Here is a 17,525-nt window from a genome sequence, read left to right as displayed (position 1 = left end):
TCTAAATACACAATCATGGACATCAAATCTTTCATCTTTCTCAGGGAAAGGCAATAATGTGGCGGGATTCAAAGTAGTGCATCTTTTAATAGTAATGTGAGGGGCAAATAATGTCAATTCATATCCTGTCAATCTGGCTCTTGTCAGGTGCTGGGTCTTAGTTCTATTCAAAAGGATATCCACAGCATGCAGTACCATGACTGTGAGATCAGTGTTCAGGACTATTCCTTCTGATTGTCGGATGGCCAGTGCTACTGCAGCAGTGGCCCTCAGACAACTTGGGAGGGCTCGTGCAACAATGTCTAAAACTGAAGAGAAAAATGCACAGGGTCTCAGTTTTCCACCAAAAGTCTGAGTTAACACTGATAATAAACAACCGTCCACCTCATGCACATAAAGTGAACAAGGTTTTCGGTAATCTGGAGTTCCCAACACAGGTGCAGAACAAAGAGCAGACTTTAAAGATTCAAAGGCTTCTTGACATTCATCCGTCCAGGGCAGGGGTTCATGCACATCTTTGGTTGTCAAATGCAACAAGGGTTTAGAGAGAAGTGAATAGTTAGGAATCCATTGACGACAGTAAGAGGTTATTCCAAGAAAAGCACGAACATCATGTTGAGTACGAGGTACAGACATGTTAGTTATAACAGATATCCGTTCAGGAGTTAATCGCCTCCCCGCTTTCGACAGAAAATGGCCTAAGTAGGTCACTTCCTGTCGACAATATTGAAATTTAGAAAGGGACACTTTATTTCCTTTCTTAGCCAAATGGTGTAACAAGTTCACCGTAGCCTCTTTGCATCCCTCTTTAGTATCAGAGGCCACTAGAATATCATCAACGTACTGAATAATGTTATTTCCGGCTGGCAAAATTAATTCATCAAGAACTGCTTTTAAGGCTTGGCTGTAAATACTAGGACTTTCAGTATAACCTTGGGGGGGCGCGTGTAAATCTAAAACTTCGGCCAGTCAATGAGAATCCGAAGATATGCCTGCTATCTGGATGAATCGGGATGCTAAAGAAGGCATTCTTCAGATCTATTACAGAGAAATACTGAGCTGTAGGAGGAATCATAGTCAAAATAGCAGTTATATCGGGTACCACTGGATACTGTGGAACCACTATTTTATTAACCTCTCGAAGGTCAATCACAAAAGGATATGTGTTCTAATAATCTGGGGCACCATCAACTGGGGCTTTCTTCAAAATCGGTAAAATCGGGCTATTACAAGTATTCACCGCTGTTTCTTCCACTACCCCTTTTTGAATAAGGTCGCGAAAAATGTTTAACATAGCCCGTTCACCTTCTGGTGAAATTTTATACTGTGGAATGCGAGGCAGCTGCGCATTAGGTTTCAGGGTAATGAACACGGGGGCTATCTTTAACAGACCAACATCAGTGTCTCCTGTAGCCCACAGTGTCTGAGGAATTGTAGAGAATTCAGGGGGAAGGTGTTCGCTTTTTGCAAAATATTGAGCGTCCGTCAAAGAAGGTTTCTGCATCGTCAAATATACACCATCCGGTGAGCAATAAATCCAAGCATGCAACTTCTTTAAAATATCTAAACCCAAAAGATACTCACCACAATTTGATGTCAACAGAAAGGGTGACTGTATAGAAATAGGACCTACAGTGAAAGGCAAAGGCTTAGAAACGGGGCTTACCACAGGTATTCCAGAGAATCCTTCTGATACATTATTTTGGCCAGACAGAGCAGCCCCTGGAACCATTGTATGAGCAACTGAATTATTCATTGCTCCAGTATCCAATAGGAATTTTCCTGATGCACCCAACAGTTCCCCTTGTACATAAGGTCCCTCTTGGTCAACTGGAAATGTAATGTGGCCCCCTCTCTGTCCTTGGCTGTCTCATGCATAGTCTTGTTCGTCGTACCCGTCCTTCCTATAATTCTCATTATAGTACTGCCTATTTTGTGGGCTGATTCAGAAAAGGGGGTGGTGATGAACAGAGTTTCTGAATTAAGCAGACCACTCTTACCCAGTCCAAAGATCAGGGCTTGATCCATCACCTTGTCTGAATTATTTTGTGGGCTATCAAAATAATTTTTCAGAGAATCCTCCTCCTCTCTTCGCATGCTATTTCGATCGATATTTCCCCGGCCCCGTCCTCGTCCCTACTGGGGCCGTTTCTTGCCAACAACAGTCCGCCCTCCAATGCCCTTCCTGCTTACAGTATGAGCATTGATTAATGCAGATATTCGGGGGACCTCCTCTTCCTCTTCCTGCAGCTATTCCCCTTTGGAAGGAACCACGCCCACCTCGTCCCGCATTCTGTCCTCTACTAACTTGCTACAACAAGACTCTAGTCTTTAAATCTTTCGTCTTCTTTTCAGTCCTTTCCTTGCTTTCATTTTCTCGATGCTCATAATACTGAGCCATACTGAGGATCAAGGACGGGGTGGCCGTAGTCCACGTACTCTCAGCTGCCTGGAGGCGAGACATAATCTCTGGTAACAAATTTGTCACAAATCTATTTACAAAAAGTCGTATTCCCCCATCTATGGATAAATCCTGCCCGCTAAAATCTATGAATGTTTTCTCAAACTTGGTGAAGAAATCCGACATACTCTCATCCTTCTTACATTCTGGTACTGCTAAAATTTCATCTCGCGGTTTCTCCCCAGGTTTTCGTTCCTTATCCCAAGCCTTTAGTTGATCCCACGCTACCCCTAGCTCGAGAACATGATCCGTATCATGTATCTGTCTCCAAATATCAACCGGAATCAAAAGGCCAAAAAATAACTCAATGTCTGCTATAGTCATAATAGCGGAATTGGCAGCCTCGGCCAATTCCTTGTAATAAGCTGTGGGATTCTTACGGGGGTCAGGGAGCTGGGCTTTTAATGTAAGGACCTCGCTTCGTTTCCAAGGGGTATAAACAGATTGTTCCTGAAGCCTTGCGTCCAACCTTGCTCTGGTAACATTGCCCCCAGCGTCCCTTACTTCAGTTAATTTTGGAAAGAAGAGAGGGTGTACCTCTCTCTTAGGGTTCTGGGTTCCCCAATCAGCACATTTCCGATGCATTCGTTCCCGATACTGTAAGAGAGTTGCTACATTCTGATATACTTCATCAGACTGCAATTGGAATTTGTGGGCTCGATCTCTTGTATCCCTCAGTATTTGGGGAGGGAACCCTTCCTCAAAACACTGTTCCCATAGCGAAATTAATCGGATTGCCATATTTTCTAAAGCCAGTTGCTGAGCAACGGGTTAGAAATCTTTCATAGTGCTCCAAATGTCCTCCATTGTATAAATGGCATTTCGCATCCATTGGGACGCCTGATTTACTATAGCCCTCCTTTCCTCCATACCTAACGAAGATCTAGTAAAAATCCGTTGTTCACTCGAATCAGACCCAAGACGCTTAGGCGTGGTATCTAAGGTAGCCAAAGCTCGAGGATCTATAGCGCTTCGAGCCAGAGGAGAGAGAAATACTGGGTGCAAAGTGGAAGTTACGACTGAGTCTGGTTGTAACGAAATCAAGGGTGAGGTAGTTGGTCGGAGCGAGGGAGGGGGAAGCAGCGCACTCCGTACAGACCCGTCAGTCGGGGCTGTAGCCGCTGCACCCATAGGGTCCTTAATGACCAACGCAACCCCGGGGTGAACTATTCGAGCCAAGGGCACTGCTGGATACAAACCCTGTGGAGCATAAGGAGGAGGCGGACGAGCTTCTAATAAATCCTCCATCTCATCTCCAGTATGGGGTCGGGCCACATAACTTTTATCCGTTTCCAAACGGAACTGTCTGTCCATTTGGGCAATATTTTCCTCTACCTTTCCTTTATCATAAGCTATGGCTTTTTGGGTTACAGTCTGCCCAGATTTAATCTTTCCCAGTTTCTCTTCCCTTACCCGCCGCTGTTTAGCCTCCTTCAACCATAGGTTCAAGGAGTCAAACATCGACTGGCGACTTTTCTTCATATACATTTTATTTTGTAAGTAATTAATCTTTTTCTCATCGAACGACCCTGTTAGAGGCCATTGCAAGTCAGTATTATCACTAGTGTATTTATGCCATAAAGTATTAAACAAAATTGGTGTAAGACCATGTTTAACATACATATCAAAACTGGAGCTTCCCTCGGGAGGGGCAGGCTGTCTTTCTTCCAGCCGAGCACCTCTCCGACAGCAGCACCCAAAACATATTTTGCTGAAACAAAACATGACAACAACGATATCACAATTCTTATTTACAAGTTTTCAATCATTCCTTTCATGCGGGCGCGCCCTCTTCACCATTCGCTCTCTCATACTCTTCCTATTTTCCAACCATGTAAAGTGCTGTAAAGCGCGTCAGGGTATCAATGAGCTCAATACAAATTCAATGCAAATGACATGTCTTCTGAAACGAACAGAGCCCGTCGACTCTCGTTCGGGAAATCAATTAAAAAAGAATTCCAGACCAATCCAAAATCGAACCACAAATAAGCCACTTGGTAGGAATAAAACAACAAACCCACTCCATAGTTATCCACTGGTCGCATTCTGGTTGGGCCAGACTCCGGGGCAAGAAGCTCCAGAACCCTAGCTTACCCAGTCGCTCCCAGGGCTTCCCCGGATGGGTTTGTCCAAGCGAGCACTCTGTACTCCGCGAGGCACCAAGTGTTATCTTCAATATTTACCAAAAAAATCCATGAGGTGTCCACCCGTGCAGCCCCTGCGCCGCAACGTCAGACCACTCTGATTCCCTTGTGGACCGGCTTCCCCGACCACCAACAAAAAGCAGACTGCTATTACCAAGTGAACACTTCTTCTAAGCATCCGTTTCCTAATTTAATCAAAAGTCTTCAGCAGCTGGGAAGGATACTGGGCTCGAGGGCGGAATCTCCAATTGTCTTACCACAAGCGGGTGTTTCGGATCAAAATACTGCTTGTCCACCCACTCGGCCAGAACTCCTCCCTGTCCCTTCTACTCCTGTTTACAGGAGGGGACGACCCTATCGTGGAGTCCCGGCGGAGTCGCCAACTGAAGGAATCAAAATTTTACAAGGCCGGACTATACTTACCAATAGCCCATATATAACATAAAGGAATAATAAGGCAGTCGGCAATGGAGAAGGTCGAATCGTTTATTCAATCAAGTACAAGCCCTGTCAGGGGAGCCTCGGTCTACAAGACCCATGGAGGTGCGCAGAGGAGACTGACTAAATACAAGTGATACAAAGCATATATACGTTTTCACACATTCAGGTTAACACCCTACAAGGAAAAATACAAGTTGCCAGTAAGCCAGCAGGAAAACCCATATAAGGCACCACTAATTGTTAGTAGCTAAGCTGAAGCTATTCCGGGGGCAGGTCAGTGAGGCGCCCTCTCGTCTATCTAAAACCCGGGGAGTACAGGAACTGGCTCTGCTAGAATGCACGCATCCCACAAGAGGGGCAGGTGCGACCTTGGGTTTCCCTGAGCTACACCCAAAAGATCAGAGAAGCAGTCTGAGTGTTTCAACAGGGTTTCGTACCAAGAGCTAACCCATGTGACTTCTGGGAAACAGTACATGAACGCGAGGAAACGAAACAAGGTGGCCCTAGCTATATCAATAGGTCTAAATGGGCCTTCGTGAATCCATAATAGAGCTAACATATATAGTATAATACTATGCGGTTATTCATACGCATATACGGTTATATGGTGCATAGTGGGCCAATCATGAATATATATAATTTTATATCCCAACAACACAACATGTTCTGATAAAGCCAAACTAAAGTTAGCATTAACCGCAAGAATTATAATGCACTTAAGAGTATATGGTATGGCTATATCATAGAAAAGCTATAAGGAGATGGTTCTGAAAGCTGCAGAGGGGCTTAGCTCATGCTAGGGCACCCTCTCACATAAAACCAAGCACTCTGCCTCCAGGATTGTCGAGGCCTACCATAGGAGTGGTTTATAGGTGTATATGTGTCTATATATAAAGGTAGATATAGGTATACTATATCTAAGTAAGGGATGATTACACCATCTTACCAAGGCTGTGTGAACAGACCTTTGGTGTCAGTTTGAAGGCAAACCAGGGGTGGCACAATACATGCTGCAGCCCCTGGTAGACTTAGGGTACACCTATGCCCTGGGTACCTATGGTACACTATACAGGGGCTCACAAGAGTGACCCAGTAACCAATCTCGTATGTACTTAAAGTACATGGTATCAATTTAGAGAGAGAACAGCTGGGCTGTGGGTCTGATTTGCAGGTCCACAGCCACACTAAAGTCGAAAAACCAGAGAATCACAGCAAAAAGTGAGGGTGACCATAGGAAGCAGACCCTACTCTCCTACACAGGGTATGCCCGGACACTCCTCCCAGGCTGGCGGTTTTCTGCCGGGGCCAGATGGGCTATGTCTGGGCAACACCTCCCTAGGCATCCGGGGCTCCCTCCTCCAGGGCCAACGGCATGGCCAAGTGCCCAGGACGGGCTCCATGGGTCCCGGGCAGTCCTCCCCCGAGTGTCCTGGGCTCCCTCCTCCAGGGCCAACGTTATGGCCGGGTGCCCGGGACGGGCTCCATGGGTCCCGGGCAATCCTCCCCCGGGCGTCCGGGCCCAAGAGCTCCGATTTTCCTCCCTGTGCTTGAGGACCAGCCGGGGTCCCAGAGTCCCCGGGAAGCAGAGCCCCTGAGCCCTCCCCTGCATGGGCAGGTGCGAGCCCTACCGCAAAGGCTCGGTGTTGGAAGCTAGGAGTCCCTTCGGTCCCGGCCATCTGGTCGCACCTTTCTCCTCGGCCATCTGGTCGCACGCAATGCTTTCCAATGGGGCAACCCGATGACCGGGCTTCCCTGGATGTTCCAATGAGGTGCCATTCACCTCACCGATCCCAGCGAGGGCTCCAGGAGGTTGGGTGCCTCCGCACACTGGTTTCCCTCCGTCACTCTGTGCACGCGGGTTCCAAGAAAGAGGGGTAGCCTTCCTCCAGATTACTAGGGACAGGGTATGCCCGGACACTCTTCCGGGCTGGTGGTTCTCTGCTGGGGACCAGATGGGCTATGCCTGGGCAACACCTTCCTAGGCATCCGGGGCTCCCTCCTCCAGGGCCAACAGCAAGGCTGAGTGACCGGGACAGGCTCCATCGGTCCCGGGCAGTCCTCCCCGGGCGTCCGGGGTTCCCTCCTCCAGGGCCAACGGCATGGCTGAGTGCCCGGAACGGGCTCCATGGGTCCCGGGCAGTCCTCCCCTAGGCGTCCAGGCCCGAGAGCTCCGGTGGTCCTCCCCATGCCTAAGGCCCAGCCGGGGTCCCTGTGCCCCTGAGCCCTGCATGGGCAGGCAGGAGCCCTACTGCGAAGACTCGGGGTGGGCAGCTGGGAGTCCTTTCGATCCTGGCCATCTGGTCGCACCTTTCCCCTCGGCCATCTGGTCGCATGCTATGCTTTCCAATGGGGCGACCAGATGGCCGGGCTTCCCTGGAAGTCCCAATGAGGTGCCATTCGCTTCTACGATCCGAGCCAGGGTTCCAGGAGGTCGGTCATGTTCACGCCTAGGGTCTCCTGAACCTCACGGTGCGCACACATTCCCAGAAAGAGGGGTAGCCTTCCTCCGGATTACTAGGGACAAGGCACTCTCGGCCTAGCGGTCTTCAGCCGCAGGCTGGATGGTCCAGGATGCCGCCCCAGCCCTGGGTCTATCCCTGGGCCTGCCACATGGCAGGATGCCCTGAATGGGGTCCGGTGGGCCTGGAGAGACTCTACTGATGTGCTGGGTCCAGGGGCCCTGGGTGGGCAGCCTCCCCACCCTGGGCTCCATCCTGCGTCCTGCTGTGTAGCAGGGTGCCCGGGACGGGGTCCGGAGGGCCTGGGGAGGCGTCCCCTGGGGCTGGGCCGGGCCTCGGGAGTGGTGCTCGGGCCCTGTCCCCTGGCCTGCCACACTGCCAAAGGCCTGGGACGGGGTTCTGTTGTGCCCGGGGAGCCTCCGCTTGCTTGGCTGGTTTCAGGAGCTCCATCCGGGGCCCCGGAGGGCACCGGGGAGGGTGGCCTCTCCACCCCGGGCTCCGTCCTGAGTCCTGCTGCGTGGCAGGGTATCCGGGATGGTGTCCAGAGGCCCTGGGGAGGCGTCTCCAGCGCCTCCGGACCTGGGAGCCCTGGCTGGGTCCAGGGGCCCTGGGCCCTGTCCCCCCGCCTGCCGCACTGCCAAAGGCCCGGGATGGGGTTTCGTTGTGCCCGGGGAGCCTTCCCTTGCTTGGCTGGATTCAGGAGCTCCATCCGGGGCCCCTGAGGGCCCCGGGGAGGGCGGCCTCCCCACCCTGGGATCCGCCTGGGTCCTGCTGCATGGCAGCGTGGCCAGGACTGGGTTTGGAGGGCTGGGGAGGCATCCCCTGGGCCTCCGGGCCCGGGAGCCCCGGCTGGGTCCAGGGGCCTGACCAGGCCCCAGGTCAGGTGCTCGGGCCCTGGGCCCTGTCCCCCTGCCTGCCGCACTGCCAAAGGCCTGGGACAGGGTTTTATTATGCCTGACGAGCCTCCCCTTGCTTGGCTGGGTTCAGTAGCTCCGGCTGGGCCCCTGAGGGCCCCGGGGAGAGCGGCCTTCCCACCCTAGGCTCCTTCATGGGTCCTGCCGCGTGGTAGGGTGCCCAGGACGCGGTCCGAATGGCCCGGTGAGGCGTCCCCTGCGCCTCCAGGCCTGGGAGCCCCGGCTGGGTCCAGGGGCCTGGCCGGGCCCGGGTCGGGTGCTCGGGCCCTGAGCCCTGTCCCCTGGGCTGCTGCTCCATCAAGGGCCCTGGACTGGAGTCCATCGGTCCCGTGCAGGCCTCCCCTGCTTGTCAAGGTGTCCGCGGGCCCCAAGTCGGAGGGCCTGTCGGGTCCCCCTTGCAGCCTCCATGGCTGGGGCCCTGGGCCTCCAGTCCGCCGTGCACCGGCACCCGCTCACTCCTTCGTTGTGGTGCAGGGTGTCCAGATGGCTTCCCTTTCATGCCCGGCCATCTGGTCGCCCAGATCCCTTCGGCCATCTGGTCACCCAGATCCCCTCAGCCATCTGGTTACCTGTAATTCTTTCCTATGGGGTGACCAGATGGATGAACTTCCCTGGAAGTCCCGATGAGGTGCCCTTTGCCTCCCGGATCCCAGCGAGGGCTCCAGGAGGTCGGGTACTTTTGCGCCTTGGGTCCTCGCTGGCACCTCATGTGCACGGATTACAAGAAAGGGGGGTAATTTTCTTCTGCATTACTAGGGAGAGGGTCAGTCAGACCTCAGTGAGTTCTGGCGATTCTGAATCAGGGGAAGGAAGGTCCCGGCCCCGCCCGCCGGGGCCCCGAGGGCCTGGGAAAGTACCTGCCTCTCAGCCCCTTCCCGATGGTCCTTTTTCTCTGAGTTTGCTCAGGCAGACCTCCGTGAGGTCCGGCGATGCCGAGATGGGGAAGGCAGCACCCGGATCTGCCTGCCGGACCCCCAAGGGCCCCCAGGGGCCCGGGAACACACCTGCCTCTCAGCCCCATCCCGATGGTCTTTTTTTCTCTGAGTTTGCTCAGGCAGACCTCTGTGAGGTCCGGCGAAGCTGAGACGGGGAAGGTGGCACCCGGGCCTGCCCGCCGGTGTCCCCAAGGGCCCGGGTACGCACCTGCCTCTCGGGCCCCTTTCCGATGGTCCTTTTTCTCTGAGCCTGCTTGCCCCGGCAGCAGGCCGGCAGGGGATGCTAAGCCAGCATACCCCCTGCACAGGGTGGCCTGCCAGGGGATGCCCCTGCTGTACTCTGATCGATTGGGCACTCTCGGTCCATTTAGGGATGGACTGCTTGGCCAGCCTCAGCTGTTGTTTCAAGCAAAGAGCTTCCACCCCACATGGACCGTCCGACTCTAGGGAGGGCCTGCCGCATGGCAGTAGTTCATTCACCCTACCCAGCAGAGCGAAGGCCGAGCGGCCCCGGCAGCTCGTGCACCCCCGTGGTCTGACCCGAGCGGAAGGGGTCGGGTGGCGCCTGGCCCTCAAATGCTGCTTGGCCGGCAGGTCTGTGGGCCCTGTGCACCACGCCATCACCCCTCTCTGCCCAGCATGTTTCCACAGCAGCTCGGAACAATCGCTCAGGCTGTGCCTCGGCGTGCCTCTTCCTCCCGGGGGGGACGGCTGGGTCTGCCGGTGCCCATGCGACCGCACTGCTCCACACCCCTCCAGCGAGCCCTCCCGCCCAGGTGGGTGGGCTCCTTCCCCTGGCAGACTCCCGAGAGATGGAGGGCGTGCGCGAAGGTTGCCGGTCGGAGAGATGAGCATGTGGCCCCCCCACCCCATCGTCAGATTCAGCTACATGGTTAATCCTGCTAGTAGCACATGCTTGTCTCAAAGATTAAGCCATGCACGTGTAAGTACACACGGCCGGTACAGTGAAACTGTGAATGGCTCATTAAATCAGTTATGGTTCCTTTGATCGCTCCATCTGTTACTTGGATAACTGTGGTAATTCTAGAGCTAATACATGCCGACGAGAGCTGACCTTCCGGGATGCGTGCATTTATCAGTCCAAGACCAATCCAGGCTCGCCCGGCCGCTTTGGTGACTCTAGATAACCTCGGGCCGAGCGCACGTCCCAGTGACGGCGACGGTACATTCGGATGTCTGCCCTATCAACTTTCCATGGTACTTTCTGTGCCTACCATGGTGACCATGGGTAACGGGGAATCAGGGTTCGATTCCGGAGAGGGAGCCTGAGAAATGGCTACCACATCCAAGGAAGGCTTCAGGCGCGCAAATTACCCACTCCCCACTCGGGGAGATAGTGACGGAAAATAACAGTACAGGGCTCTTTCGAGGCCCTGTAATTTGAATGAGTACACTTTAAATCCTTTAACGAGGATCCATTGAAGGGCAAGTCTGGTGCCAGCAGCCGTGGTAATTCCAGCTCCAATAGTGTATATTAAAGTTGCTGCAGTTAAAAAGCTTGTAGTTGAGTCTTGTGATCGAGGTGGCGGTCCGCCGTGAGGCGAGCTACCGCCTGTCCCAGCCCCTGCCTCTCGGCACCTCCTTGATGCTCTTGACTGAGTGTCCTGGGGGTCCGAAGCGTTTGCTTTGAAAAAATTAGAATGTTCAAAGCAGGCCGGTCGCCTGAATACTTCAGCTAGGAATAATGGAATAGGACCCCGGTTCTATTTTGTTGGTTTTCGGAACTGGTACCATGATTAAGAGGGACGGCCGGGGGCATTCATATTGTGCCGCTAGAGGTGAAAGCCTTTGCCAAGAATGTTTTCATTAATCAACAACGAAAGTCAGAGATTCGAAGACGATCAGATAATGTCGTAGTTCCGACCATAAACGATGCCGACTAGCAATCCGGCGGCGTTATTCCCATGACCCGCTAAGCAGCTTCCGGGAAACAAAAGTCTTTGGGTTCCGGGGGGAGTATGGTTGCAAAGCTGAAACTTAAAGGAATTGACGGAAGGGCACCACCGGGAGTGGAGCCTGCGGCTTAATTTGACTCAACACGGGAAACCTCACCTGGCCCGGACATGCAAAGATTGACCTGAGTAACCGATTGTGGCAGCCTGAAGCCCTCCGCCACCTCCTGAAAGCACACACCATAGGCACAGGGCCCGGCCCTGCCCTGGCGCACCGCGGCTGGCTGAACGGTCGGCCGCCACATGTGGTGCTTGGGTGAGGACCGGAACTTCGGACGACCTCTTCCCCCCAGGGATGGCCTGACCGACGTGTGAGGGACTGGGGATGATGGGAGTCCCCTGTCCGTCTCCCAGACGGAACCCAAGTTTACCCGGCACGACATCCCCTTGGGTGGGGGAAACCAAATGGCAGTGCATCCCCGGGCTGGTACCACCCCTCCCTTGAAAGGCCCTGGTGCCGGCTGTGCTCTCCCACGCCCGAGTCCCAGTCCGGCCTGACCGGGTTCTGGGCTACCGGGGAGTGGCCTTTCTCGCGCGGCAGGGCTGCCTGGAAGAGAAGATTCAAAGGGCCTGTGAGGGGACCTTGGCTCCTCTCGGTGGGAGGCGTGTAGGATGGGGAGCCACTTGGCTCTTCCCTACCGGCGCCTCCGACCCAGGCGAGGATGGTGGTGGTCTAATTGCCAGCCTGCCGGCATGGCTCGGGGCCGCTCGGTGACAGACGGCTGACGTGCAGGTGGAGCAAACCTCCCTCGTTGCCAGGTACCCGGTTTAACCCGGTCCCGTGCGGCCGGGCAAAGACTTGTGTGGTCCCTCCAGGTGTCCCCGGGAGGGACCGGCGGCTGCGGGGCTGCCTGCTCCCGTCACATTGGGAGCCCCCTTCCTCGCCTGTGGGTGGGGGGGGGACTACCAGGCCACACGGCAGGCAATGTTTTTTTTCTCACAACGGTGCAGTCTGACTCCCAGAGGGGAAGCCTTGAATGGGGCGCCCCGGCCATCTTGCCCCGCGGGCGGAGGACGGAGGGCTGATCCCCTCGCCCACTTGCACCAAACCATAATTATTTATCCTCCAATACTTTTTGCGGTTATAACTAAGTAGAGCACACATAAATGTTCCCCTTATTCTAAAAACCCACCTCCACCACATGCCCTCTGGCATGGGGGCCTCCCCCTCCTGTCCCTGCCCCACCGGGGTGCGGGGACGGGGCCACCATCCCTCGCGGGTTGGCAGGGTGACCAGATGGCCTCCCCTTTCCGCTGCTCCCAGGCAAGTCGGGCAGGGAGGTGAGCAGCAGCCACCCGGGGGTAGGAACCTCCAGAGCAGCTGCCTCGGTGTGCCCGGCCACCCTCGCGGGACTGCAAGGGTGACTGGGTATGGCACCCTCCAGAGCCATCTGGGTGCTGGGTCGTCCTGGGCCATCTGGTCACCTGGCTGCGCAACCAGATGGCCCTGAGGGCAGGGTGACCAGCTGGCCCTGCGGGCAGGGTGACCAGATGGCCCTGCAGGCAGGGTGACCAGATGGCCCTGCAGGCAGGGTGACCAGATGGCCCTGCGGGCTGGGTGACCAGATGGCCCTGCAGACTGGCGGCCAGGATAACTCCAATTTTTGTCCTGCCCCAAAATTCTATAAGCCCCCACGTCGAGGAAAATAGGCTCCCCGGGCAGGCCATCGGGGAGAGGACGTGACCTGGACTTAACCCTCCTGGGTTCCGGCCGAGGGTCTGGGAGCTTGGGACAGGGGTCGACGGGGCCCGTGGAGGTTCTCCCTCTCCTGGCTAGGGTTCGGAAGCTGGGACCGGCCCGGGGCTTGAGCTCCGTCCGGCAGGTCCGGCGTGCGTGAGCCCTCATCCTGCAAGCCATCAGAGGGTCCGGGTGCTGGGAACAGGGGTCCACCGGGGCCCGGGAAGGCTCTCCCCGGCCTGGCTAGGGTTTGGAAGCTAGGACCAAGCCGGGGCTTGAGCTCCGCCCGGCGGGCCCCCGAGTACTTGAGCCCCCCCCATCCTGCAAGCCATCGGAGGGTCCGGGTGCTGAGGACGGGGGTCAACTGTGTCCCGGAGAGGCTCTCCCCAGCCTGGCTAGGGTTCAGAAGCTGGGACCGGGCCCGAGGCTTGAGTTCCATCTTGCAGGTCCCAGTGTGCGTGAACCCCCATCCTGCAAGCCATCAGAGGGTCTGGGTGCTGGGGAAGGGGTTCCACCAGGGCCCCGGGAGGCTCTCCCCGGCCTGGCTATGGCTCGGAAGCTGGGACCGGGCCCGGGGCTTGAGCTCCGTCTGGCAGGCCCAGGGGGTGCGTGAGCCCCCTGTCCTGCAAGCCATCAGAGGGTCCGGGCGCTGGAGATGTGGGTCCACTGGGGCCCGGGGAGGCTCTCCCCGGCCTGGCTAGGGCTCGGAAGCTGGACTGGCCCAGGGCTTGAGTTCCGTCCGGAAGGCCCGGGGGTGCGTGAGCCCCCATCCTGCAAGCCATCAGAGGGTCTGGGCACTGGTGACGGGGGTCCACCGGGTCCCGGGGTGGCTCTTCCTGGCCTGGCTAGGGTTCTGAAGCTGGGACTGGGCCTGGCCCAGGGTGTGAGCTCCGTCCGGCAGGACCTGTGGTGCGTGAGCCCCCTGTCCTGTAAGCCATCAGAGGGTCTGGGCGCTGGGGACAGGGGTCCACTGGGGCCGGGGGAGGCTCTCCCGGGCCTGGCTAAGCTGGGACCAGGCCCGGGGCTTGAGCTCCGTCCGGCGGGACCCGGGGAGGCTCTCCCGGCCTGGCTAGGGTTCGGAAGCTGGGACCGGGCCCGGGGCTCGTGCTGAATCCGGTGGGCCCCGGGGTGCGGGAGCCCCTCGTCCTACAAGTCAGCCGAGGTTCCGGGCGCTGGGGACGGGGGCCCGGGCAGGCTCTCCCCGGCCTGGCTGCTTTCAGAAGCAGGGACTGGGCCGGGGAGCAGGGGTGGCTGGCTTCATCCACTACGCTGTCAGAGCGTAGTTTTCTGCCCACCCCTAATAAATAGTTTGCAAATATCCTCCAACACATATTTTCAGTATAAGTTTCCTATCCTTGAAACAACGCGCTATGGAGGTGTTAAGGAGCAAGCCACTGACAGAGCCTACTCTTTCTATGGCATTAATAGCGTTCTGTGTACTATTAAAATTAACTTGCAAGGTTCTTTAATTACAACACTCAAATTTTATAAAAACAAGAGGGAAAGTTTCAGTGGCCTTCTACACCAGCGGAAAACCATTCCAGATGCTGTAAAGGACAGCACACAGCAGTGAGAGTACTGGCACCACCTTAAAGCCATCCATTGGGCCCTAAATTAGGCTCCATCAGTCAATCAATCAGGCGATTTTAAAGCGTTCTCCACAGCTGTGAGGGTCTCAAGGCGCTGAGGCGCGGGTGGGGGGAGTGCTGCTCCAGCTCAGCCGAAAAACCAGGTCTTGAGATTCTTCCTGAATGTGTGCAGGGTAGGGGAGCGTCTGATGTTTACTGGGAGCTCGTTCCTGGCCTTGTACGTGACATAGGAGAAGGCTCTTTCACCTGCTCTGGTTCTGCAGACTTGCTGGGTCTCTACTAGGGTGAAGTCGGTGGAGCAGAAGTTTCTTTTGGGTATGTGGAAAGAGGCTCTTTCGTTGAAGTATTTGAGTCCGATGTTGTGGAGGGATTTGTAGGCGTGGTTGAGTAGCTTGAAGGTTACTCTCTTCTCGACAAGGAACCAGTGAAGGTCTCGCAGGTGTTGTCATGTGCTCATGTCATGGGGTGCCAAGGACGAGTCTGGCAGCAGTGTTCTGGATGGTCTGGAGTTTGTGTAGCAAGGGTTTGTCGATTCTGGCGTAGAGGGTGTTGCCGTAGTCCAGTCTGCTGGTTATGAGTGCGTGGGTGACGGTCTTTCTGGCTTCGGGCGGATCCACTTGAAGGTCTTGCACGGGATGTGGAGGAGTTGAAGCAGGTGGAGGCAACGATGTTGAACTGGCGAGTTATGGTGAGGGAGGAGTATGGAATGATGTAGAGGCTCCGGGTGTTCTCCTTCGGGGAGGGTTGGTTTCAGAGGGTGGAGGGCCACCAGGTGTTGTCCCAAGCGTTGGGGGAGGGTCCAATGATGAGGACCTCTGTCTTCTATGAGTTGAGCTGTAGGCAGCTGTTGCTCATCCAAGCTGCAACATCTTTCATTCCTTCCTGAAAGCTGAGTCTGGTGTCTTCTGGGTTCTTTGTGAGGGATAGGATGAGCTGGGTGTCATTGGCATAGGATAATATACTGTTTTGCCTCTTTACTAAACTTTTCCTGTAATGGGGTGTCCTGCCAATCTTTGAAGCATTTGATGCTTTTTTGCACACTCTATTAATTTCCATGACTACGATTCCTATGTCCTATCCTTAGTGGAAGCTCATTTAAAGCACACTAAGAGGGCTTGATCTTTTTACAATGACTTGAGTCGCCCTTTATTTTTTTTTTACTTTTAAAATGTATTAATAAGGCACTTAGTTTTAGGAAAAAAATATTCATCATTAAATAACAGGCTGGTTGCTGGATTTTAGATGTGAATACTATTATCTGATGATATGATTATATTAATATGTGTTTTATGACTGAATTGATTTTATGTTTTTTTAAATGTGCTTTTATGCTCCTACATTAGACAGATTAAAGATCTATAATGACGACTTTACTTGTTTAGGAACAGTTGCAGCATAGCTAATCTGATTAATAGCTTGGATTATGCCGTTTTGCATAAATGTGAGAACTTGGTTTAAACTGAACAAAAGCCATGATGGACAGACTGGCAGCACAGGAATATTTAGGAAGCTTGCTTTCTTCTAGGACCAATGTGCTAAATAGGGAGCACTGGCAAACGTAGGAAACAGGTATTTTCCCACATTTATTAGGTGCACTAGAGCTGAGCACATTTAAATTACACAGTGCTTACATTAAAATCCTTACTGATCACGATTCCAGCCTTAGTTGCTGTGTTGCAATATTGTTTCTATCCACTCCTCTATTTCAGTGGTTTAGCTTGTTGTAGTTTCATAGTTCATCCAATGACAAATTAGTTTCATTCAAAAAGGATTTTTCTGTTTCCTGTGGGGTTATGAAGCATTTTTGGAAGACATATAGAGACAGTTCCTCGCCATTGGGTATAAGATCTTAACACTACTCCACAAGACAGAACATGCCCTGACACAGGGCAGCAGGTATCTGCCGCACAGACCGTTCACTCTCTATTTGGATAAAATATGATTCTCTGCTATCATTGGATTTATGATCTATGTTCATCCTTTCCTGCAAAAAGAATGTTCATTCACGTTTTTTATCCGGCTTGGAGCTCATGTTTTTGACATCAAGTGTGTCCTTACCGGGAACACTGCAGCCATGAATGCCTTTCACAGCTGGCCTGAAATAGATGGTGGTTTGCTTGCCAGTCCTCACAGCTAGCCTTCTCCCATTGCCCTGCTTCATGATTCCCCTTACAGCTTCTCATGTTTACCTTTTGCTTGTTAGAATAGAATCTGCTTATATTTAATCCCCATATTATTTGCTGTGTTTCACTCTTTTCATGTTTTAGAATACAGCTCACCCTCCCCAAAATGTCTTCCAGGTTCAGGATACTTTACGATTAAACAAGCATTTGCAATGCAATCGGTCTCGCCTTTGGGACCTTATATGTATTTAGCTATGCAGCACATTAGCCTGGGTTGTTGAAACATCTACTTTTCCTTAACATTGACGGAAGGAAAGCACCAAACTGCGCAACGCGCTAGGTATTGGGAACACAAGGATAGAAATATTGTCTTTGAGCAGGAAATGGTATAGTCCAAAGCTCTGTTTTTAATATAAAATCAGGGCCTTTGGTGGTCATATCACTGAAACTACAACATTTGAAAAAAATATTGCTGTCTACGGGTACTCGTAGAAGACAGTTTCTATGGACCCTATTCTAGTGAATCCTAAAGTGATTCTGGTATTTTACTGACCTCTGGTGGTCGTTTTCCATCAAGAAAGAGTTAATAGAGGCAGTCGCCAGAAAAATAAAAGTAAAGTCCCTAAGAAGTAAGAAATTCTGTTATTTTACTGACCTCTAATGGTCCTTTTCAATTAAGGCAGTTAAATAGAGGGAGTTGAACATACACAATAGTCCCTAATCAGAAGCAGACAAGTCCTAGGGCTGATCTCCAGAGCTCACAAAGTACATACACATATAAGTATATACTAATATATAAGTATATACT

The 17,525-nt window shown here is 53.4% G+C and overlaps 1 protein-coding gene and 1 pseudogene across 1 annotated transcript in view; both read left to right on the top strand.

Moving 5' to 3' along the window:
- Positions 1 to 17,525, top strand: part of ADAMTSL3 (ADAMTS like 3) — a 2,358,716-nt gene that overhangs the window by 1,174,955 nt on the left and 1,166,236 nt on the right. The gene's annotated exons all lie outside the window — the stretch shown is intronic.
- Positions 10,244 to 11,325, top strand: LOC147733638 (18S ribosomal RNA; annotated as a pseudogene).

This window comes from Lissotriton vulgaris, chromosome 2_1, assembly GCF_964263255.1.
Source record: "Lissotriton vulgaris chromosome 2_1, aLisVul1.2, whole genome shotgun sequence".
NCBI lineage: Eukaryota > Metazoa > Chordata > Amphibia > Caudata > Salamandridae > Lissotriton > Lissotriton vulgaris.
This window is presented reverse-complemented; position numbering and strand designations above follow the sequence as displayed.